The 24,261-nt window shown below is 41.1% G+C and overlaps 1 pseudogene; it reads right to left on the reverse strand.

Annotated features, from left to right (window-relative positions):
- LOC122476041 overlaps positions 1-24,261 on the reverse strand; it is a 127,174-nt pseudogene that overhangs the window by 91,542 nt on the left and 11,371 nt on the right.

The following is a 24,261-nucleotide window of genomic DNA, read 5'->3' on the forward strand; positions in this document are numbered from 1 at the left end:
CAGAGTGGAGATGACAGCTGAATAAAGACCTGAAGGATGGGTATATTACATTTCTGTGGGAGTGCCAGCTCAGGAGAGGAGATGTGTTGGGAACTCTTTCGTTAACCCAGCAAGGCAGGCAGAACAGAGATCCCTCCTCTCTGTGGAGAGACGCAGAAGCCCAAAGTCTTGCCGGAGCTCCCAGGGCTGACAGGTGTAAAACCGTATCAAAGTTCAGGCCTTCGTGCCTCCAAGTTCAGAGCCCTTTGCACTATGTCCATTTAGCACGAGCTTTTGTGTACCTACCATTTGACAAATAAATGGGAGTGCAAGGGAAATATGACACACAATCCTTGACCTAACAGAGTGAGAAACTTGCGTCTATGAGACAGCTCGAGTCCACTCCACCACCAATACAGGCTGACAGGAGGACCATCTCTTGTGCTGCATGTAGCCCGACAGAGAGGGGACGATGTTCCAAAATGCTACTTGAGTTCTGCACCCAAGCCTTGAGACCCTCTCAAGGCAAAGGAGTGCACTTGAGTTCCCTGTGCCCCCTCCGAGCTCACATCCTTGACTTTCACTGATGCAGACATTTCAGAACAAAGAGTCTCTTTTCTAATCAACAGCGTGCCTTACACGCAGACATGTGACATTGTTACAGCCAACTGGGCTGTTCCCGCCACAATTATTCTACACTCCGTCCTGTATCCCTGTGTTTCTTTCTTCCGCTCTGCCATTTTCTACCTACAACATTCAATCCTAGTGACTCAGTGACATGTAACACTTTTCTTCTCCAGATGCCCTCACGTCTCAAACTAAGACTGACATTGCCGATCACAGGTGCCTTCCGTCTGGTCACCGACCCCCTGCCCTGTGTGCTGACAGGGGCACCCGCAGCCTCTAGGTCCTGGTCTCATCAAAGATCGGATGCTATTCCTGGGCGTCACTCTCGCATGCCGGTTGCCACAGTCACTCATGGAAGTCAGGAGAGAAGAGGAAAGGAAAGGGTGGAGGAAGAGAGGAAAGTTGCATGTATGCCGGGAGAAGTCAAAGGTCACCAATTACAGCTTTCGGTTCCAGTCAATGACAGTCAGGACACAGGCTAAGTTCACTAGAAAAGCTGTGGAATGATTCTGCAGATTTGCTTGTGACCAGGGGGTGGCACGGTACCCTGACCACCCCACCCCCAGCACCAAACATGAGCTTGTCAATAATTACTCGAACTTACCCTCCTCCTGGGTAGGACCCAGTACTGTTCGTTGTCGATTCCCTCTTGCTTTAAGATGATGCTAGTCTTCCACGCCACAGGAGACAGTGTTGTCCAACAGCAGAAGCTTCAGCCGGAACACAGTGTTCATCTTCATGATGACTGCGTCTCGTCCACATTCTCATTCAGGTAAGACCCAAGCATTTCGTTCAAAGCAGTTAAATAAACAATAAACCTGGGAAGCTTCCTATGAAAGTGTCTTTTCTCATGTTCTTTGTTCGCATTGTATGTTCTTCATACTAGGTCCTAAAAAGACTGAAAACAGATTAAAAAAAAAATTTAGTGTTTATTTATTGGGTGGAGAAGAGGCAAAGAGAGAGGGGGACAATGGATTCAAAGTGGGCTCTGTGCTGACAGCAGAGAGCCCAATGCAAGGCTTGAATTCATGAATCATGAGATTATGACCTGAACTGAGATCAAGAGTAGGATGCTTAACTGATGAAGCCACCCAGTTGCCCCAAGATTTTTTTTAAGTAGGTTCCACACCTCACATGGAGCCCAACGCGGTGCTCGAACTCACGACCCCGAGATCAAGACCTGAGCGGGGATCGAGAGTCGTCAGACATCTAACCAACTGAGGCACGCAGGCACCCCCAGCTTTATTTTTAAATAAACACTGATTCCAAATGTAATCTCTAGACATGGTGAAATGAGGCATTTTGAATCCCTCTTTAAAATAATATCACCTGTCAGATTTTAAATCCACCAAAGCAAAATACAGGCTACACTTACAAAACCTAAAATAATTTACTAAAATCTTTTTTTTTTAATGTTTTTATTTATTTTTGAGACAGAGAGAGACAGAGCATGAGCAGGGGAAGGGCAGAGAGAGAGGGAGACACAGAATCAGAAGCAGGCTCCCGGCTCTGAGCTGCCAGCACAGAGCCCGAAGTGGAGCTCGAACTCACACACCGCGAGATCATGACCTGAGCCGAAGTTGGACGCTCAACCGACTGAGCCACCCAGGCGCCCCACTTTACTAAAATCTTAAATTCTAGATAATTTTGCCACAAGGTGAAGATGTTCATGAGAAAATACTCTCATTATCAAGAATAAAAGCTACTTCTCAGATGGTCACAACCCCCTCAGGGTGCTAGTCAGAGCAGGGGCAACTCTTCTCCTGCCCCTTTGGCCAAGTGGAACCAGAGTCGCCTGACTCCATCCCCCACCCAGCGGGCTCCTATTCATCCCACAACGCACCTCTTCTCACACCTGTCCTCTCCACACATTTCCTTTTCTTCCCACTCCCTTCCTCTGTTCCATCCCTTTCCTCTCCCCTCTCTTTTCTTTTCCCATTTCCTACCTCAGTCTCAGGTCTTGACCTCTCTTATGCCTCCCACCCCTTGCCATTCAAAAACTATAAAATTAAGTCCAAAGATAAATTGGTATTACTTGTTTTGAGAACTCTGTGTTTTAATTTTTAAAGTAGGTGCTTTGAACATTTTCTCTTTTTCACTCTAAGATAAAAATTTACTCTTCTATGTGTGGGCGCACACGGATGTGTGTTTCTTTGTGCCCCATGTGTGTTCTTCATGTTCCCCTTGGGGATTAGTGGATCTTGAAAGAGACTGTATTTCTTTGGACAAGCCCCATCAAACCTGCTTGAACTCCATCATCTCTTGTCAATGGACAGATACTAGGTTTGCCGAAACTGGTCCTATCCATCTTCCACATGAAGCAGCTCCAAAACGACAGATCAAGACACTGGGGTTCCCCATTGCTCCAAAGTAGGGCTGGAGAGTGAATTTTGTGCAGCAGCCTGGTAAACTGAGGAATGACCAATTTCAGGCTACTGAAGTGACATCACTGAACGCTGAGCTGGGGTAGATGCCCAGTAAGCCCACTGTTCATAAGATGAGTGTAAATAACATCAAGAGAAACACAGTAGTAAAATGTGGTAAAATTGTTATTTCATTTACAATAAGGTTGCAGAGGTTAATAAAATGTCAAATTTCTTTGTTTTGGGATAGAATTCAAGTTGGGTTGATGACGCTAGTTACTGTGTATTGAGTTATGACTTTGATTGGCAGTTATGCCATTGGTTGATGAAACAAAGAAATTAGATAGAAGAACTCATGAATAAAAACAAGAGCCGGTACGGGGTGCCTGGGTGGCGCAGTCAGTTAAGCGTCCGACTTCAGCCAGGTCACGATCTCGCGGTCCGTGAGTTCGAGCCCCGCGTCAGATTCTGGGCTGATGGCTCCGAGCCTGGAGCCTGTTTCCGATTCTGTGTCTCCCTCTCTCTCTGCCCCTCCCCCGCTCATGCTCTGTCTCTCTCTGTCCCAAAAATAAATAAACGTTGAAAAAAAAAATTTAAAAAAAAAAAAAAACAAGAGCCGGTATTTTTGAAAGAAAAGTAAAATAGACAAATCTCTGGCAAATCTGACCCCCCAAAGAGAGAGAGAAACACATATATAATGCTATGCCAGACAAGGGAACACAACCACAACATGGAGGAAATTTTTAAAGCATTTTAAATGTAATGTAGGTAGAGTTGCGGCAAGATGGCGGCTTAGGAGGACGCTGGGCTCACCGCACGTCCTACTGATCACTTAGATTCCATCTACACCTGCCTAAATAACCCAGAAAACCGCCAGAGGATTAGCAGAACGGAGTCGCCGGAGCCAAACGCAGACGAGAGGCCCACGGAAGAGGGTAGGAAGGGCGGCGAGGCGGTGCGCGCTCCACGGACTGGCGGGAGGGAGCCGGGGCGGAGGGGCGGCTCGCCGGCCAAGCAGAGCCCCCGAGTCTGGCTGGCAAAAGCGGAGGGGCCTGACGGACTGTGTTCCCACACCAAGCGCGACTTAGCGTCTGGGAGGTCATAAGTTAACAGCTCTGCTCGGAAAGCGGGAAGGCTGGAGGACAAAGGGAGGGAGAGCTGCTGAGCCCCCTGACAACAGAGCTCAGTTTGGTGGGGAACAAAGGCGCTCGCCAGCGCCATCTCCCCGCCCATCCCCCAGCCGAAATCCCAAAGGGAACCGGTTCCTGCCAGGGAACTTGCTCGCTCCGCGCAAACACCCAACTCTGCGCTTCTGCGGAGCCAAACCTCCGGCAGCGGATCTGACTCCCTCCCGCTGCCACAGGGCCCCTCCTGAAGTGGATCACCTAAGGAGAAGCGATCTAAGCCTGCCCCTCCTGCCCCCGAGCACCTTGCCTACCCACCCCAGCTAATACGCCAGATCCCCAGCATCACAAGCCTGGCAGGGTGCAAGTAGCCCAGACGAGCCACACCACCCCACAGTGAATCCCGCCCCTAGGAGAGGGGAAGAGAAGGCACACACCAGTCTGACTGTGGCCCCAGCGGTGGGCTGGGGGCAGACATCAGGTCCGATTGCGGCCCCGCCCACCAACTCCAGTTATACACCACAGCACAGGGGAAGTGCCCTGCAGGTCCTCACCATGCCAGGGACTATCCAAAATGACCAAGCGGAAGAATTCCCCTCAGAAGAATCTCCAGGAAATAACAACAGCTAATGAGCTGATCAAAAAGGACTTAAATAACATAACAGAAAGTGAATTTAGAATAATAGTCATAAAATTAATCGCTGGGCTTGAAAACAGTATACAGGACAGCAGAGAATCTCTTGCTACAGAGATCAAGGGACTAAGGAACAGTCACGAGGAGCTGAAAAACGCTTTAAACGAAATGCATAACAAAATGGAAACCACCACAGCTCGGCTTGAAGAGGCAGAGGAGAGAATAGGTGAACTAGAAGATAAAGTTATGGAAAAAGAGGAAGCTGAGAAAAAGAGAGATAAAAAAATCCAGGAGTATGAGGGGAAAATTAGAGAACTAAGTGATACACTAAAAAGAAATAATATACGCATAATTGGTATCCCAGAGGAGGAAGAGAGAGGGAAAGGTGCTGAAGGGGTACTTGAAGAAATCATAGCTGAGAACTTCCCTGAACTGGGGAAGGAAAAAGGCATTGAAATCCAAGAGGCACAGAGAACTCCCTTCAGACGTAACTTGAATCGATCTTCTGCACGACATATCATAGTGAAACTGGCAAAATACAAGGATAAAGAGAAAATTCTGAAAGCAGCAAGGGGTAAACGTGCCCTCACATATAAAGGGAGACCTATAAGACTCGTGACTGATCTCTCTTTTGAAACTTGGCAGGCCAGAAAGAATTGGCACGAGATTTTCAGGGTGCTAGACAGAAAAAATATGCAGCCAAGAATCCTCTATCCAGCAAGTCTGTCATTTAGAATAGAAGGAGAGATAAAGGTCTTCCCAAACAAACAAAAACTGAAGGAATTTGTCACCACTAAACCAGCCCTACAAGAGATCCTAAGGGGGACCCTGTGAGACAAAGTCCCAGAGACATCACTACAAGCATAAAACATACAGACATCACAATGACTCTAAACCCGTATCTTTCTATAATAACACTGAATGTAAATGGATTAAATGCGCCAACCAAAAGACATAGGGTATCAGAATGGATAAAAAAACAAGACCCATCTATTTGCTGTCTACAAGAGACTCATTTTAGACCTGAGGACACCTTTAGATTGAGAGTGAGGGGATGGAGAACTATTTATCATGCGACTGGAAGCCAAAAGAAAGCTGGAGTAGCCATACTTATATCAGACAAACTAGACTTTAAATTAAAGGCTGTAACAAGAGATGAAGAAGGACATTATATAATAGTTACAGGGTCTATCCATCAGGAAGAGCTAACAATTATAAATGTCTATGCACCGAATACCGGAGCCCCCAAATATATAAAACAATTACTCATAAACATAAGCAACCTTATTGATAAGAATGTGGTAATTGCAGGGGACTTTAATACACCACTTACAGAAATGGATAGATCATCTAGACACACGGTCAATAAAGAAACAAGGGCCCTGAATGAGACATTGGATCAGATGGACTTGACAGATATATTTAGAACTCTGCATCCCAAAGCAACAGAATATACTTTCTTCTCGAGTGCACATGGAACATTCTCCAAGATAGATCATATACTGGGTCACAAAACAGCCCTTCATAAGTTTACAAGAATTGAAATTATACCATGCTTACTTTCAGACCACAATGCTATGAAGCTTGAAATCAACCACAGAAAAAAGTCTGGAAAACCTCCAAAAGCATGGAGGTTAAAGAACACCCTACTAACGAATGAGTGGGTCAACCAGGCAATTAGAGAAGAAATTAAAAAATATATGGAAACAAACGAAAATGAAAATACAACAATCCAAACGCTTTGGGACGCAGCAAAGGCAGTCCTGAGAGGAAAATACATTGCAATCCAGGCCTATCTCAAGAAACAAGAAAAATCCCAAATACAAAATCTAACAGCACACCTAAAGGAACTAGAAGCAGAACAGCAAAGGCAGCCTAAGCCCAGCAGAAGAAGAGAAATAATAAAGATCAGAGCAGAAATAAACAATATAGAAACTAAAAAAACTGTAGAGCAGATCAACGAAACCAAGAGTTGGTTTTTTGAAAAAATAAACAAAATTGACAAACCTCTAGCCAGGCTTCTCAAAAAGAAAAGGGAGATGACCCAAATAGATAAAATCATGAATGAAAATGGAATGATTACAACCAATCCCTCAGAGATACAAACAATTATCAGGGAATACTATGAAAACTTATATGCCAACAAATTGGACAACCTGGAAGAAATGGACAAATTCCTGAACACCCACACTCTTCCAAAACTCAATCAGGAGGAAATAGAAAGCTTGAACAGACCCATAACCAGCGAAGAAATTGAATCGGTTATCAAAAATCTCCCAACAAATAAGAGTCCAGGACCAGATGGCTTCCCAGGGGAGTTCTACCAGACGTTTAAAGCAGAGATAATACCTATCCTTCTCAAGCTATTCCAAGAAATAGAAAGGGAAGGAAAACTTCCAGACTCATTCTATGAAGCCAGTATTACTTTGATTCCTAAACCAGACAGAGACCCAGGAAAAAAAGAGAACTACAGGCCAATATCCCTGATGAATATGGATGCAAAAATTCTCAATAAGATACTAGCAAATCGAATAGTATCTCAATAAGATACTAGCAAATACTTGGTGAACTAAGGTTAGAAGACAATTTCCTTAATTTAATAAATATAAATGACTATATGACCAAATTAATGGCGTTCTCACTAAAGTCATGAGAAAAGATAAAAGTACCCACCATCGCCACTATGTTTCAACATCGTTCCGCAGGCTGTTTCACAATTCAATGCGATAAGAAAAATTAACAACATTGGAAAGTAGAAAACACGTTTTTTGCATACATTATTATTTCACAATGAGAAAACTCTCAGGAGGGTAAACCGAGAGCCATTAGAGCTAAAAAGAGATTTCACTATGGTAGCAAGCTATGAGATAACTACATACAAATACACAGGCTTCTTGTAAAGCAGAAATAACCAGTTAGAAAACATAACAGGGAACAAATCCCTTTCACAAGAGCAACTAAAATGAGAGAACAACTTGGAATAACAAGACATGTGCTATGCCTATCTAAATAAAATTGTATTCTTTATATATTAAAATATAAAAGTAGTCTTAGAAAAATGGAAAGACCTACCAAGTCTCTAAATGAAAAAGTTTACTATTTAAAAGATATCAATCCTTTCCCCAACTTCATTGGTAAGCTTAATGTAGTTCCAATATTAATTTTTGCCAGTTCTTGTGTTTTTATGTATTTGCTTCTTAAAAGTGCCAAATTGATTCTAAAGTTTATATGGAAGGATCCATAGATAAAAATATAGTTTATATGGAAGATTATATAAGCAAGAAGTCATTTTTAGTAAAGAAATTCCTGAAGGTAGGTCATCCCTAGTAGCTATCAAAACAATTATATTACTATATCTAAATTATGTTAGAAAAGTTAATAAAACAGTATGGTACTGGTAAAGTAAAAGAAAGACCAATAAAACGGAAGAGAGCCTAGAAATAGTCCTAGATTTTGGAGGAAACTTAACATACGGCAAAAGGAGCACTGAAAATTAGAGCAATTAATTCACATTAGAAATTTTTCTACCAGTCAGATCAACAAAGATTAAAAAGTTTGATAACCCCCTTTCTTGGCAAGGAAGTGTGGAAATAAACAGGTTTTCTAACTGGTTATTTCTGCTTTACAAGAAACCTGGACTAATATAAATTAGTCCAACCTTCGTGGAGTAATTAAGCAATATATTTTAAAATTTAAAATACTCATACCCTTTGATACAACAAATTCTATTTCTAGAAATTCCTTCAGAAAAAAAAAAAAAACAGAAAGTCAGCAATGGTGCAACTATAAGAATCCTCATTATTGTTTAAAATATCAAAAAAAATTGAGAATCTAAATATCAATGAAGAAAAATAGGTTAAATAAATTATCATAAATCTATACAATACCTCCATCGGAATGGATGGAGAAATCTGCCCATTATATGTTTATGTGAAAAAAAGCAATTTGCAAAATAGTATAGTATGATTCCATTTCTGTTATGTATTGGGGGGGGCAGATATACAGGCACAGAATTAAATCTATTCAGACATGTACAAACTATTTGTATCTGGGGATTGGATTCTGGGGACTCTCTCTACTTTGTTCATTTCTATAATCCTTGAATCTTGGTACAATCTGCACATATTTCTTTGATTATTAGAAAAAACCTTTTTAAGTATTTCTATTTTTAGAAGCAGAGGTAATTAATACATGTTTGATTTTTTTTTTAATCTCAAAATACTGGTGCCGTGGGTGCAAAAATCATGAAAGTGTCTTTGATCATGACAAGAATGGATCATTAAGCTTAACTGCTGTGACAACCTTTAGAAGAAGACGTTGAGAATCCTTTCAAATCCAGTACTGCCGGGAACAATCTTTCATCGGAAAAAGTAGGTCACGTTCTGTGGGATTCAAGGGTATCTCAGTGCCCCTGCTCCCCAGTTCCTCTCTACCCTTCTCCCCACCCCACCCCAAACCCAAATACCTTTGCCATATACATAAGAGTTTTAATCATTTGGTTCCAAGACTTCTTTGTTGCCTTTAAAATGAAATTGTCCCTGGGAAGTCTAGTCTATTCAGTTTTATAACATTTATATTTAGAATATATGTCTGTGAGCCCCTTTCCTGACAGTGGGCCTAGAGATGGGCCAGGAGGGAGGGTACAAATATACGGGCACTATTAGGGCCCATTTTGTTTTTCTTTTTGGGGCAGCACTAGTGGCTGTGGAACTCAAACTGAGAATAGATTTAACATATACAGAAAAGATGTGTAGAAATCAGCAAAACATTTTAAGTGGCACCAAACTAGGTAAAGGGACTCAAATAGGATTCTAAGACTGAAAGTATGGGAGCTCGAACAGTGTTTTGGCTTCCTTTTTTTTTTTTTAAAACGAGAAAATGCATTATTATTTTACTAATAAATTACCAACAATAAATGAATTGATAATAATACTAACAAGTTGAAAACAACCTAAAAGGTAGAGAATGGTTAAAGTCATTATGACACGTGTAGATAACACATGCAATGGAATACAGCCTTAAAATGATAAAAAATATCTCTATATTTAACATATCAAGATGTTCAAGGCATATTACTAAGAAAAAAGATTACTGAATAGTACGTGTGGAAGAGCCCCATTTTTGAAATATAGATATAGAAATAAACACATTCACATACTTCTTCAAACTGTTGGCCCCAGGACCCTTCCCCAGTAAAATCACCTCCCATTCTTTTTTAGAGTCTCCATGAGTTGCTTTTATTAATGTGCTCCTCATTTATGCTCTCGTGGCATAAATTATGCTCTCACATTCCTCCACTGCAGCCCTCCCTTGGCTTCTGCCACAGTCCGCCCAGAGTTACTGGGAGAATGGTGGTTCCTGACACAAGAGGTTGCCTCTTACAGGCCCAGGAAGCTACAGACCGATGCAGCACAAAATGGAGCTGACCTCAGCGTGCACCACTCTGGAGACCGGCCATGCTCTGACTGAAATGTGAAGGAAGCCCCTTCCCATTCCTGTTTCCTTTGTCATCTAAGCCCTTTGCCGATAGTCTCTGTCTCCACAGGCCTAAGATTTACAGAACGGCTGGGTGAGCTTTTGGGGAAAGCAGGTAAAAAAAAAAAAAGAGAGAAAGACAAGAAGGCACATAACACACATGACTAAATTCTTTCTATTCCCTACATTTTGCTCCCCAGGAGTTTCCATCTGTTACAAGTTTCAGCCTTGTCCAAATAACAAAATCAAAAATGCTTTATGCAAATCGACCTTTGCAAATCAACACCTGCTTTACCCAACCCCTTTCTCCAACACAGCAAAGCTGTGATACCAGTTCAGGCCCAACCAATTGCCCTCCCTAACTAACCAACCCACATAAATGTGTCTGTGTGCGTGTGTGTGTGTGTGTGTGTGTATAAACACACACTGAACTAAAAACAGTATTTACCTCTGGGTGGAATTATGGGGGAGTTTTGTTCCTTTTTGATTATTTATGTTTTCTGTTTTTTCTACACAGGATATGGATAATTTATAAGTTTTTCTAACTTAAATTTTAAATTACACTCAAGGCCACACATATATTCTCTTTGGATGGTCAGACTAATGGGAAATTCTTTTTGTTTTTATGAACAAATGCGTAACAAATGCGTAAATTTTCCAGAATAACTATAATCCCTTTTTAAGTGAAAATGAAAATATAAACCTTTACTTTTCTGAGATATGTCATTGTGGATTTTTCTGAGAGATTTAATTGTGGATAGAGACGTGAGGCAAAGGTGGGATTGGTTCTTAGAAGTTAGTGTTGAAATTCTGGTAAAGGATAAGGTCCTTTCAGAAAGAATAAACATGGGTAAGTTTGTTGGGAAAAGAAGTGGACTGGGAGGGGAGCAGAAGAATGAATTAGAGATTGGATAGGTGGATTGGGAAGGAGGAGGAAGACTGATAATGAAGACACAGGAGAGAGGCACCTGGGTGGCTCAGTAGGTTAAGCCTCTGACTCTTGATTTCAGCTCAGGTCATGATCTCACAGTTGTGGGATTGAGCCCCGAGCCCCAGCACAGAACCTGCTTAAGATTTTCTCTCTCTCTCTCCCCCAACATACCCCTGTGCACCGCCCCCCACTCACTCTCTCTCTCAAAAACAAAAACAAAAAACAAACAAACAAACAAAAACACCAGAGAGACAGACAATCCATTGGTGTGGTTGCATACTTGCATTTTAGTGGTAAACTCCACTAGCAATCGGTCAACTTCAAAGTGAAGTTCTTGAATTTTACAACACCTAATCAAGCTTTACCTAGTTAGCCAGGATGTAAAAACCACAAGTAAAACACGAAGTTGAAAGGTATAGTTTTAAAAGGACAGCTGTGGTTTCCGTTCACAGACTGCAAGGATAGGGTAGGGGTCTGTCATTGCACTGTGACAGGGGCAGTTGAGATGGAAGTGGAAAGAGAGCACAAAGGAAAGTGCAGTCAAGAGGCAGCTCACTAGCACCTGTCTCTTCTTCTGACGACAGTGACAAATTGCGGATGAAATGCAAAAAGCAACAACCTAAAGCATCTGAAAAGTAAAGAAACCCAGTCATAGTTAGGAGGGGAGTCAAAAGCTGGAAAAGCAATTTGTGCAGGGATGGAGCTCCCATTTTTAAAAAAATTTTTAATGCTTATTAATTTTTGAGAGAGGCAGAGAAACAGAGTGTGAGTGAAGAAGGGGCAGAGAGAGAAACAGACACAGAATCTGAAGCAGGCTCCAGGCGCCGAGCTGTCAGCGCAGAGCCCGATGCAGGGCTAGAATCCACGAGCAGCAAGATCGTGACCTGAGCTGAAGTTGGATGCCCAACCGACTGAGCCACCCAGGCACCCGGGGGGCTCTCATTTCATTTCCTGTTTTTTTTTTTCACAGTGCTGAACCAAGGGCAGTCATGCAACAGAGCTACAATAGTGGTACCACAGACAGCTAACACCTCAAGAAAGGACCCTGTGTCTGGAAAGACTGGGAAAGGGAGTGCCTTGAGCAAAGAATATGGGAGAGAATCTGGGTTTCTTTTCCTGTGTGTGTGTGTGTGTGTGTGTGTGTCCCTTCTCTCAGAGCTTCCCAAGGGTGATACCCTAGCAGAATCAGTCAAATGGCATGATCAGCTAATACCCAATAAAAACTTTGCTTTATGGTCAAACATTTTTTTAATGGTTCTTGCGGTCCAAAGAGAATTGGAATAAATCACCGGGTAAATTTTCTCTTTTTTCACTCTCTTCTTAGCACCAAAAGTAGTCCTGATTACAGGAACTATGTAGCAGCACAGGCATCCAAGACTCCAAGAGAACCCCACCTACCTGGCCAGAGGACCAAGGAGTCTCTGCAGGTGGGAGAATGTGGGGGAATCCTGGATAGAAGGGAGTTAGAGAGGGGCGCCTGGGTGGTTCAGTCGGTTAAGCATCCGACTTTGACTCAGGTCATGATTTCACAGTTCTCCAGTTAGAGCCCCACATTGGGCTCTCTGCTGTCAGGGCAGAGCCCGCTTTTGATCCTCTGTTCCCCCCACCCTGCCCCTCCCCCCGCTTGCTCCCTCTCTCTCTCAAAAATAAATAAACATTAAAAAAAGAAGAAGGGAGCTAGAGAAGTTGGAGAGAGGGCTCTCCTGACTGTGTACAAACTAGCACAAGGCATAGGCTTAATCCTGAGCTGCATATGCATGGAACATATTCAAGGCAGCCTAGCAAAGGTTCCAAAAACACTGGAACTTGACACTGGAGCTATCATGCACAGAATGTAGCCAGACAATCTGAAATAACCCAGGTAGACTACCTGTTAAAATAATACAACAAGTCAACATTCTCTGGAGGATTTTAATGGGAATCATTCATATTCAATATTCGAAACGTCTGGGATACAATCCAAAATTACTCAACACACAAAGAACCAAGAAAAGACCAATTTACAAGGGAGAGACAATCAACAAATGCCACCCACTGAGATGACCAAGATATTAGAATAATCAGGTACAGACTTTAAGCAGCTATCATAACATGCTATGAGAAGTAAAAAATTAGCAATGTTGAAAAAAAGGAAAAAGAAAACAGAAAATACAGGCAGAGAAATAAAAACTGTAAAAAAAAAAAAAAAGCCCATCTTACAAAACTAAATGTATGCTAGGCATTTACCCAGATAAGTTAAAGACTTATGTCCACACAAAAACCTGCAGAAGAATGTTTAGAGCAGCTTTATAATTGCTAAATTAGAAGCAGACAAGATGCCCTTTAGCAGGTGAATGGATAAACTGTGGTGCATTCACAAAATGGAATATTATTCATCACTAAAAAGAAATGAGCGCTAAAACCATTAAAACACATGGAAGAAACTTAAGTGCATATTTCTTAGTGAAAGAAGCCCTTCTGAAAAGACTACATACTGTATGATTTCAACTATAAGACATTCTGGAAAAGGCAAATCTATGGATACAGGAAAAAAGATCAGTGGTTACCAATGGCTTAGAGGAGAGGGAGGGATGAATAACTGGAGCACAGAGGATTCTTAGGGCAGTGAAACTATTCTGTACAAAGCTATAAAGGTGGATACATGTCATTATACATTTGTTAAAACCTATGAAATGTACACCAAGAGTGAACCCTAAAGTAAACTGTGGATTTTGAGTGATAAAGATGTATCAATATAGATTCATTGATTGTAACAAAACCCACTTTCATGCCAGATGTTGATTATGGGGGAATTTGTGCATGTATAGGGGCAGAAGGCATATGGGAATGCTCTGTACTTTCTTCTCAATTTCACTGTGAACCTATAATTGCTCTAAAATGTGAAATTTATTTTTTTAAAGTTTTAAGGAACCAAATGAAATTTTAGGTGTGAAAAATACAATGTCTGAAATTAATACTTCAATTGAAGCCTCAAGGGCAAAATGGAGAAGAAAAGAAAGAAGAGTCAGTGAACAGAGTGAAAGATCAATAGAAAGGAGGAAGAGGCAAAACCAGAGGGACAACTGGAAAATAAATAATAATGCAAATCTAAAAATATCAGTAAGTACATTCAATGTAAATGATCTAAACATACTAATTAACAGTTTGTCAGATTGAATTAAAAATAAACAGTACCACAATATATGCTATCTATAAGAAACCCACTTCAAGAATAAAAACATAAATGGGTTAAAAGTGAAAAGATGGAAGAAGAGACATCATGCAGACATTAATCAAAAGACAAATGGGGGGGGGGGGCGGCGCACCTGGGTGGCTCAGTCAGTTAAGCGTCCAACCCTTGGTTTTAGCTCAGGTCATGATCTCCCAGTTTGTGAGTTCAGGCCCCTCATCGGGCTCAGCGCTGCTGGTGTAGAGCCTGCTTGGGATTCTCTCTCTCTCCTTCTCTCTCTGCCCCTCCCCTTCTCTCTCTCTCTCAAAATAAATAAATCAACTTAAAAAAAAAAGACAAATGGAGTGGCTATATTAGTATCAAAGTAGACCTCAAAACAAGGAATATTATCAGGGATAAAAAAATATATTTCATAATGAGAAAAGGGTCAATTCTCTCTCTCTCTCTCTCTCTCTCTCTCTCTCTCTCTCTCTCACACACACACACACACACACACACACACACACACACACACAAACAATAACAACAATCTTGGGGCGCCTGGGTGGCTCAGTCGGTTGGCTCAGTCGGTTGTCAGCTCTGGGCTGACAGCTCAGAGCCTGGAACCTGCTTCATATTCTGGGTCTCCCTCTCTCTCTCTCTGCCCTCTCCAGCTCATGCTGTCTCTCTCTGTCTCTCAAAAATAAATAAACACTAAAAAAATAAAATAAAAAAAAATAATAACAACAATCTTAAATGTGTATTTAGCTAATAAGAGAACTTCCAAAAACTGAAAACAGACAGAGAAATGGAATGGGAAGTAGATAAATCCACAATTATATTTAGAGCCTTCAACATCTTTTTCACAGTAATTGATAGAAGTAGACAGTCAGTGCCAATATAGAAAACATGAACAATATTATAAACCAGTTGATGTAATTGACATTTCTATAACACTGTACCCAACAATAACAAAAAACACATTTTTTTGTAAGTATACACGGAACATTCACCATGAAAGATCATATTCTGGGCCATAAAACAACCTTAACAAATTTAGAATAACGGAAATCATACAAAATATCTTCCTGGATCATAATGGGATTGAATTAGACAGTAATAAAAGAAAGATATCTAGTAAATCTCCCAAATATTTGGAAATCAAATAACATACTTCTAAATTATCCATGGGTCAAAGGGAAAGTCACATGGGAAATTGGGGTGGGGGGAACTGAATGAAAATGAAAATACAACAAACACATCAGAATTTGTGGGAAGCACTTAACGCAGTGATTCAAAGGAAATTTATAGCATTAAATGCTTATGTAGGAAAAGGAGACTGTCTCAATTCCATGATCTAATCTTACACTTCAAAAATCTAGGGAAAAAAGAGCAAAATAAACCCAAAGCAAGAAAAAGGAAGGAAATTATGAAGGTAAAAGCTGAAATCAATTAAAATTGAAAATAGAAACAGAATAGAGAAAATTAATAAAACCAAAAGCTGGTTCTTTGAAAAGTTCAGTATAATTGATAAACCTCTCACTAAACTGACCAAGAATAATAGAGAGGACATGAGTTACCAAAATCAGGAATAAAAGGTAAATTACTACTGACCCCACAGACACTAAAAAGAGCATAAGGGAAATTCTATGAAAAACTCTATGTTTATAAATTTGATAATATAGATGAAATTCTTTATTTAAAAAAATTTTTTTAATGTTTATTTTTGAGAGAGAGACAGAGACAGAGCGTGAGTGGGGAGGGGCAGAGAGAGGGAGACATGGAATCTGAAGCAGGCTCCAGGCTCTGAGCTGTCAGCACAGAGCCCAATGTGGGGCTCGAACTCACAAGCTGTGAGATCATGACCTGAGCTGAAGTTGGAGCTTAACCGACTGAGCCACGCAGGTGCCCCTAGATGAGATTCTTTAGTAAGCAAACTATCAAACTCATTCAGGAAGGAATAGATGCATTTCTATTAAAGAAATCTATTTATTTCTTTCTATATATTTCTATATATTTCTTCATATATATATGTATATATATAATATTTATTGAAGAAACTGAATTTGTCATTTTAAACCTTCTAAAAAGACACTCCAGGCCCAGGGGGTAAAGTCAACCAAACACTGATGGAAGAAATAATAATTCTATACACTCTCATCCTGAAAAAGAAGATAAAGGAACGTTTCTCAATTGATTTTGTAAGGTTAGTATTTTATTACCCAATAAAATTATCATATAAAGACACTACGATCAAGAAAATTTCAAATGAATATCCCTCATGAACAAAGATACAAAAATCTTACAAAAATGGCACCTGGGGGCTCAGTCGGCTTAGTATCCAACTCTTAACTTCGACCCAGATCACGATCTCACTGTTCATGGGATTGAGCCCTACATCAGGCTCTGCACTGGGATTCCCTCTCTCTGCCCCTCCCCTGCTCACGAATGCTCTCTCTCCTTCAAAATAAATAAATAAACTTTAAAAATCTTTAAAAAAACCACAAAAATATCTTATAAATTATTAACAAGTTGAATCCATCAATATATGAAAAAGATAATATGACACAACCAAGTGGGATTTATCCCAGGAATGCAAGGCTTTTTCAACATTTGAAAAGCAATTGGTGCAACTCACCTTGTCAAAATCTGAAGAAGAATAACCACATGAGTATCTTACTGGATGCAGGAAAAGCATTAGAATAAATTCAATATCCATTCATGATAGCAACTGTCAGCTAACTCAGAAGGGAACTTCCCTAACCTAATAAAAGGCATCTATGGAAAACCTGAAACTAACTTCTTACTTAATGATGACTTGATGGTTTCCTCCTAAGATTGGGAATGAGGAAAGGATGCCCTCTGACCCCTCCTACTCAACACCGTACTGAATGTCCTAACTGGTATAATAATGCAATAAAAAGAAGTAAAGAACATATAAATTGGAATAGAAAAAAAAAACTTTATTTGTAGATAACATGATTGTGTACATCAAAAATTCCAAAGACCTAATGTGCCTGAAACTAGTGAGTTAGCAAGGTGACAGGATACGGGTCAACGTACAAAAGTCATCTTATTCCTATATACCAGCAATGAACAACTGGAATTTCAAATTTAAAAAATACTGTCTACACTAGTATACAAAATAAGCACAGTACTCAGGTATAAACCTAATAAAACACGTGCAGAATCTGTCTGCTAAAATCCACATAAGATTGATGGAAGAAACCAAAGAAAATCTAAATAAATGCTGAGACATACAATAGTCAAGGATTGGAAGATTCAAGACTGTCAAGATGACAGTTTTCTCCAAACCAATGTACAGAGTCAGTGCAATCCCAATCATAATTCTGCAGGATTTTTTTGTTGACACAGACAGCTGATTCAAAATTTTATACGGAGAGCCAAAGGAACCATAATAGCCAACAACAAACAAAGAAAAAATAGAAAAAGAACAAAGTTGGAGGCCTCATACTACCTAATTTCAAGGCTAAACAGCAGTCTAGACACGGTGGTATTAGCAAAAGGATAGAAATATAGATCAATGAGGGGCACCTGGGTGGCGTGGTCGGTTGGGCACCCGACTTCAGCTCAGGTCATGATCTCACGGTTCGTGAGTTCGAGTCTCGCGTCAGGCTCTGTGCTGACAGCTCAGAACCTGGAGCCTACTTTGGATTCTGTGTCTCCCTCTCTCTGTGCCCCTCCCCCACTCACACTCTGTCTCTCTCTCTCTCTCTCAAAAATAAAGATTAAAAAAGAAAAAAAGAAAAAAGAAAAAAACTATAGATTAATGAAATAGAATTGAGGCAACAACAGATGTTGGTGAAGATGCAGAGAAAAAGGATCTCTTTTGCATTGTTGGTGGGAATGAAAGCTGGTGCAGCCACTCTGGAAAACAGTATGGAGGTTCCTCAAAAAACTAAAAATAGAACTACCCTACGACCCAGCAATTGCACTACTAGGTATTTATCCAAGGGATACAGGTGTGCTGTTTTGAAGGGACACATGCACCCCCATGTTTATAGCAGCACTATCAACAATAGCCAAAGTATGGAAAGAGCCCAAATGTCCATTGATGGATGAATGGATAAAGAAGATATGGTATATATACACAATGGAGTATTCCTCGGCAATCAAAAAGGATGAAATCTTGCCATTTGCAACTATGTGGATGGAACTAGAGGGTATTATGCTAAGTGAAATTAGTCAGAGAAAGACAAAAATCATATGACTTCACTCATATGAGGACTTTCAGAGACAAAACAGATGAACATAAGGGAAGGGAAACAAAAATAATATAAAAACAGGGAGGGGGACAAAACAGAAGAGACTCATAAATATGGAGCACAAACTGAGGGTTACTGAAGGGGTTGTGGGAGGGGGGATGGGCTAAATGGGTCAGGGGCATTAAGGAATCTACTCCTGAAATCATTGCTTCACTATATACTAACTAATTTGGATATAAATATTAAAAAATAAAGTTAAGTTATACAAAAAAAAAATTTAAAAAAAAGAAAAAAGAACTATAGATCAATGAAATAGAATTGAGGGTCCAAAAATACACCCTCTATTTAGGGTCAATTGTTCTTTGCTAAAGCTGCAAAGCAGTTCAATGGAGAAAACATGGTATTTTTTAAACAAATAATGCTGAAACATTTGGATATTCAGATGCAAATAAACGCATACATACATAAATGCAAAGATAGGCCTTGATCTATTCCTCACACCTTACACAAAATCAACTTGAAACGGATCATAGGCATAAATGCAAATTAATTTCTAGAAAAAATGTTACTTGCTCTTCTGCATATGAGTCTTTTTTTTCCCCCTACAAAAGCCCTGCAATCACCTAACCAGGAGCAGATACCTCACAAAAGAGAGGCCGGCCACGTTCCTTAAAACCTACTCCAATCGCCCTTGTTGCCACTAGACCCATAACTTGGATTACCTTTCAATGTGTTCCAGTGGCCTGTTAGTGACAGCAGGTGCCTCTGCTGAGTCTAGCTTCCCAGATTTGCCCCTTCCTCCAGGGAGTCACTACTTGCTCTGCAGAGCATGTATGGGCCAAGATAATCTAAATAGCATGTCCTCCCTGAATACATGTTATGAAACAGCCTAAGGTACGCATACCTTCCATCTCTTGCCTTGTTTATTTTCAGTGGTTGTTTCCTCCTTTGACCCACAGTTTCTGGCTCCAATTTAGGACTTAAGGCTGAAGTACAAAACAAACGCAAGTTTGGAAAGGAAGGTGGAAAAGTTTGTTCTAACAGAATTCGTCCACCTGACCACTGAAATACCTAGCCTAGCTTCTTAGTTTTTATTCACTGCTGTCATTAAATATTTATTAAGTAATGACAACAAACTTACTGGGCAAGTAAAACAGATCACATGTTACGTAGCTGTAAGAAAATACAAAGCCAAAGCCCCACCCGCCAACCCTCAAGAGTCCATTCTAGATGAAGAGTAAACACATGCCTTTATGTCTTCACAGATTGTGCTTACTGGAGCATTCCCAAACTCTTTTCAGTGGGTGACACACCTCTAGGTGATGGAATTTTCCAGACTCCACGTGGGCAAGGTAGCTGTGCAGACAGAATACCCTAAAAGTGCTTCTGAGGGAAGTAGGGGTTATCCTCATGCTGGAGGATGACAAAGGTAGATGATATTTGAAGGAGCAGATGGTTAGAGCACAGCATCCAGCCCCAGGGAATTGATCTCAGAAAGGCAGCTAGCACTGCTTATCACCCCCATGCCTCCAGTTGTCCCACAAGCAGGCATTGTTAGTGACTGATATAAAATGGAGTGTGGCCCATGATGGCTATAAGAACTACCCAAATCTCCCTGATTTGAATTCGCTGTTTCTTAATAGGCAGCAAATTATTTTTATTATAGGCTTGAATAACCATGTAAAAGAGAGGCACAGGAGTGGCTCAGTCCATTGAACATCCAACTCTTGATTTAGGCTTAGGTCATAATCCCAGGGTCATGGGATCAAGCCCCCATCCAGCTTCATGCTGAATGTGGAGCCTGCTTAAGATTCTCTCCCTCCCTCTGGCCCTCTTCCCCACTCTTGCACTCACTCTCTCTCTCTCTGAAATATAAATTAAAAAAAAAAAACATGTAAAAGAAAAAATGGGATAGGACAGAAGAAATGTTTAGAGGAAAAGGATGAAAAAATTGAGAAGTAAGGAAAAAGCATTACACTCTAAGTTCACTGAGGTCTTGTACCAACACTTAGCACTATGGCTTGCACATAGAGAGACAAATGCTTGCTGAATGGATGAACAAGTGAATGAGGAGGGGAAAGGGGAGAGAAACTACATGTATGAATAATTTAACTTGGTAACTATTTATAAATATTCAATAAGTCTCTTTAAATAGCAAGTAAATCTGCTTTTATATAAAAAGCCAACACCAATGATATTCCCTTCCAGCTCTTCCAGTCAGAAGTGTGCGCTTCTGGAGGCGCCTGGGTGGCTCAGTCCGTTAGGCGTCCGACTTCCACCCAGGTCATGATCTTGCAGTTTGTGAGTTCAAGCCCTGCGCTGGGCTCTGTGCTGACAGTTTAGGGCCTGGAACCTGCTTCAGATTCTGTGTCTCCGTCTGCCCCTCCCCTACTCGGCACTCTGTCTTTCTCTCTCTCTCTCAAAAATAAATAAATGTTAAAACATTAAAAAAAACAAAAAAGAAGGGTGTGCTTCTCACTGGGTAGCCTCTATTTCAAGTGAATCAGCCATATATCCCGCCCAGCTCCCTTTATGATCAAGGTATTGACCCCAGAGATAGGACCATGGAACAGAGCAAAGTTAACAGGTTCCCAACTAGGCCTGAAGCCATGGTTTGGTTTGCCCTGGAACTGTATTCTTAACTAACATGAGATGGAAATGAAGGCTGAATGCTTATTGACAAGAACTGACTACATACCTAAGTGAGTATGCGAAACAATAAACTTATCTGTCCACGGGGAGTCCTGGAAGAGGCAGTCACTGATTGAGTAGCACATGTAAAGACTTTGTTGATAAAGCCTTCATTGTCTAGCTCTCTGTGCAACAAAAGAATTTAGCTTAGCAACACTTGAGCTCCGTATCTAAGGACTACGACAAGCCCACATTCCTTCTCCGTGGAACATAGAGAGCTTCTCTTTCAATGGCTAAATCCCGGCCATTTGCTAAAGATAACTCAGTGCTCAGAAAGCTCAGGAAGAACAAATGGCAGAGAAAGAGAGCACTGCCTCTGCTAAACACCCCATTCTGTATGTCCAGATTTATGTCTATATGCCACCTACATATCACACAAACAGTCTGAAAGTTAAGGAAGGAGACAAGGCTGACAGGTGTAGGACTGAAAACAGTCACCATAGATATGGCTCTTTAGGACGAATTCTTCTATGTAAGAGACTGAAAATTACTTCTCAAATTTAGTTTTTTTAATGTTTATTTATTTTTGAGACAGAGAAAGACAGAGCATGAATGGGGGAGGGTCAGAGAGAGGGAGACACAGAATCTGAAACAGGCTCTGGGCTCTGAGCTGTCAGCACGGAGCCCGACGTGGGGTTCGAACTCACAGACTGCGAGATCATGACCTGAGCCGAAGTCGGACGCTTAACCGACTGAGCCACCCAGGCGCCCCTCAAATTTAGTTTTTTAAAACCATGGTGTTGAAAGATACTGGTTGAGAATCTTGAGTCTAAGAATTTATTGAGGTTTTCCAGGCCCATACACACTCTGCGGAGCAAGTCGTGACTCTCTGGAACAAGGGGCAAATCTGGGAACCTGGGCTGTGCACCAGTTATATTGAGAGACCCACTGCTGCCACCAGGCCACTAGAACACGATGAAATTAAACCCTGGCTGTGGGTCTAATAGCAATAACGGGTATTTGGTATAGGTTTTAAGGAGCATGGGCATCCTCTCTTTTGTGAGGTGTTAGTTCCAGGTGAGGGGATTACAGGGTTTGGGGGGAAGGGAAGACTCCTCAGAGACTCAGACTTCATGTGAGTCTCACCAGAACTCCCTATTTAAAGTGTGAGAATCCTATTCTTTTTGGATATTTTCTGGTTCCCTTCACACTGGAAACTTGGCAAGTCTGTGAATTGAAACTGATGTAATTCTGCAACCAACAAAATTAAGTTTTGCATTTGATTTTTCAACTCTATCAGCCTTGTGGCTATAAGAAATAAAAAATCCTTTTAGGTCGGCCATAGAAGCTCTCTGAGTCTCAAACCAAGAACTGAACCAAGAGTTCAGGGACCTGAGATTTTCATTTTTCTGCAACCACTCCACTATACGACCAACCTACACTGTGGCCCTTATGGTGATCACCACTGCCAAGCATGGCAGTTCCCGGGGCCCCCAAAGCACAGGCTTCAGTTGGGATTTCATCAAAATCAACCATGTGTGATCATCTTATTGTGATGCCATCGAATGTCAGGTGTTATCAGCATTGTATTTCCCACTGGCAAGAGGTTCAGACCAAACCAACCCCAAAAAACAATCGCTGAGTTTTTGTCCTAGGACTATTCCTGGTACCAATTTTTATTTCAGTCAGCCTCCAGTCAAGAGATAGAAACCACCAGCTATTCAAACAGGGAGAGCATAACATAAAGAACTATACATTTGGTTAAAAAGTGGCTAGCTACTGAAAGCGGTAAAAGAGAAGTTTATGGTGTAATGGAGATGGCAATCACAGACTACAGCTATCATACTTAGGGCTGAAGGAATGGTAAACAAGGAAGAAACTTCAAAATATAGAGAAGGGATGTACCAGCCTAAGATTCAGGCCTCTCTAGGATGGCTTAGCTGCTAAAGAAACATGCCACCCATCACTGGGATTAAGAAGAAACCTTCCAGAGGACATGTAGTTGCTGGAGCCATGGGAGCAATCCATTACCACAAAGAATACTGCTGGGGCCAGCTGTGTGCTGATCCATTCATAGTCATGTGAAGGGGGGAAAAAAAAGCAGGAAGAAAATAAGTCCCTTCCAACCTTGATAATTCCTTCAGCACACCCCCCACCCTTAGATGGAGCCTAACATCAACCCTGCTGGCAGAGAAAAACTATAGTTTGCAGAGTACAGGTCCGGGATCACAAAGTAGGTCAAAGAAAGGTGGATTTTTGTCTAAAGGAAAATAAATTAATAACCGAAACACCTAAATCCCAGGGCTGGGTGTAAAGATGGAGGGAGGTGAACAATTACAAGATACACGTGAGAGGCAGAATCACTTGGACTTCCTCTTGGGAGGGGAGTAAGAGGAGTCAGGACCACTTTCTTCTAGAGAGAAGGAGAAAACTGGGGATGCTCAGTCTTGTACCAAATGTGTTTTCATGGGGAATATAGGGAATTAAGAATTATATTTGGGGCAGATGTTGTATGTCTACGACACACTCAGGTCAAGGCGTCAAATGGGCAGATAGGTGGCAATACAAACCTGAGGTCTGGCTGAAGATAAAAATGAGCACTATCAGCATATGGAGGTTACTTAGGGTCACAGGTCTCACTGATATCGCCACCAAAGGAAATGTAGATAGATGAAATGGTCAAGGAATGTGCCCTGAGAAGCTCCAGCTTGTAGAAATCAGAGAAGAGATGAGGCATCAGTAAAGCAAACAGAGAAGCCAAGAGAGAAGAGGAAAAAACCAGGAGAGTTTGGTATTATGGAAGCAAAGAAATTGGTTTCCCTACAAAGTGATCAATTTTGTCAAACACATGGAAAGTGAAGACAAGCATCCACTGGATTTAACAAGATGAGTTTAATGGATAGAGGAAGAGAAAAAGAGAGGATCAGAGAAATGGGTGATAGCAGGAGGAAATGTTGGGACTTCTAAACTGAGCTGTCTAATATGGTAGCTACTAGTCACAGGTGGCTTCTGAGCACTTGAAATGTGCCTGTGCAGAGTGAGAGGCACTGTAAGTGCAAATTACACACCGGGTTTTAAAGATTTGATACAAAAAATATTAAATATCTCATTAATAATTTTTAT

Source organism: Prionailurus bengalensis, chromosome E4 (genome assembly GCF_016509475.1).
Source record: "Prionailurus bengalensis isolate Pbe53 chromosome E4, Fcat_Pben_1.1_paternal_pri, whole genome shotgun sequence".
Classification (NCBI taxonomy): Eukaryota; Metazoa; Chordata; class Mammalia; order Carnivora; family Felidae; genus Prionailurus; species Prionailurus bengalensis.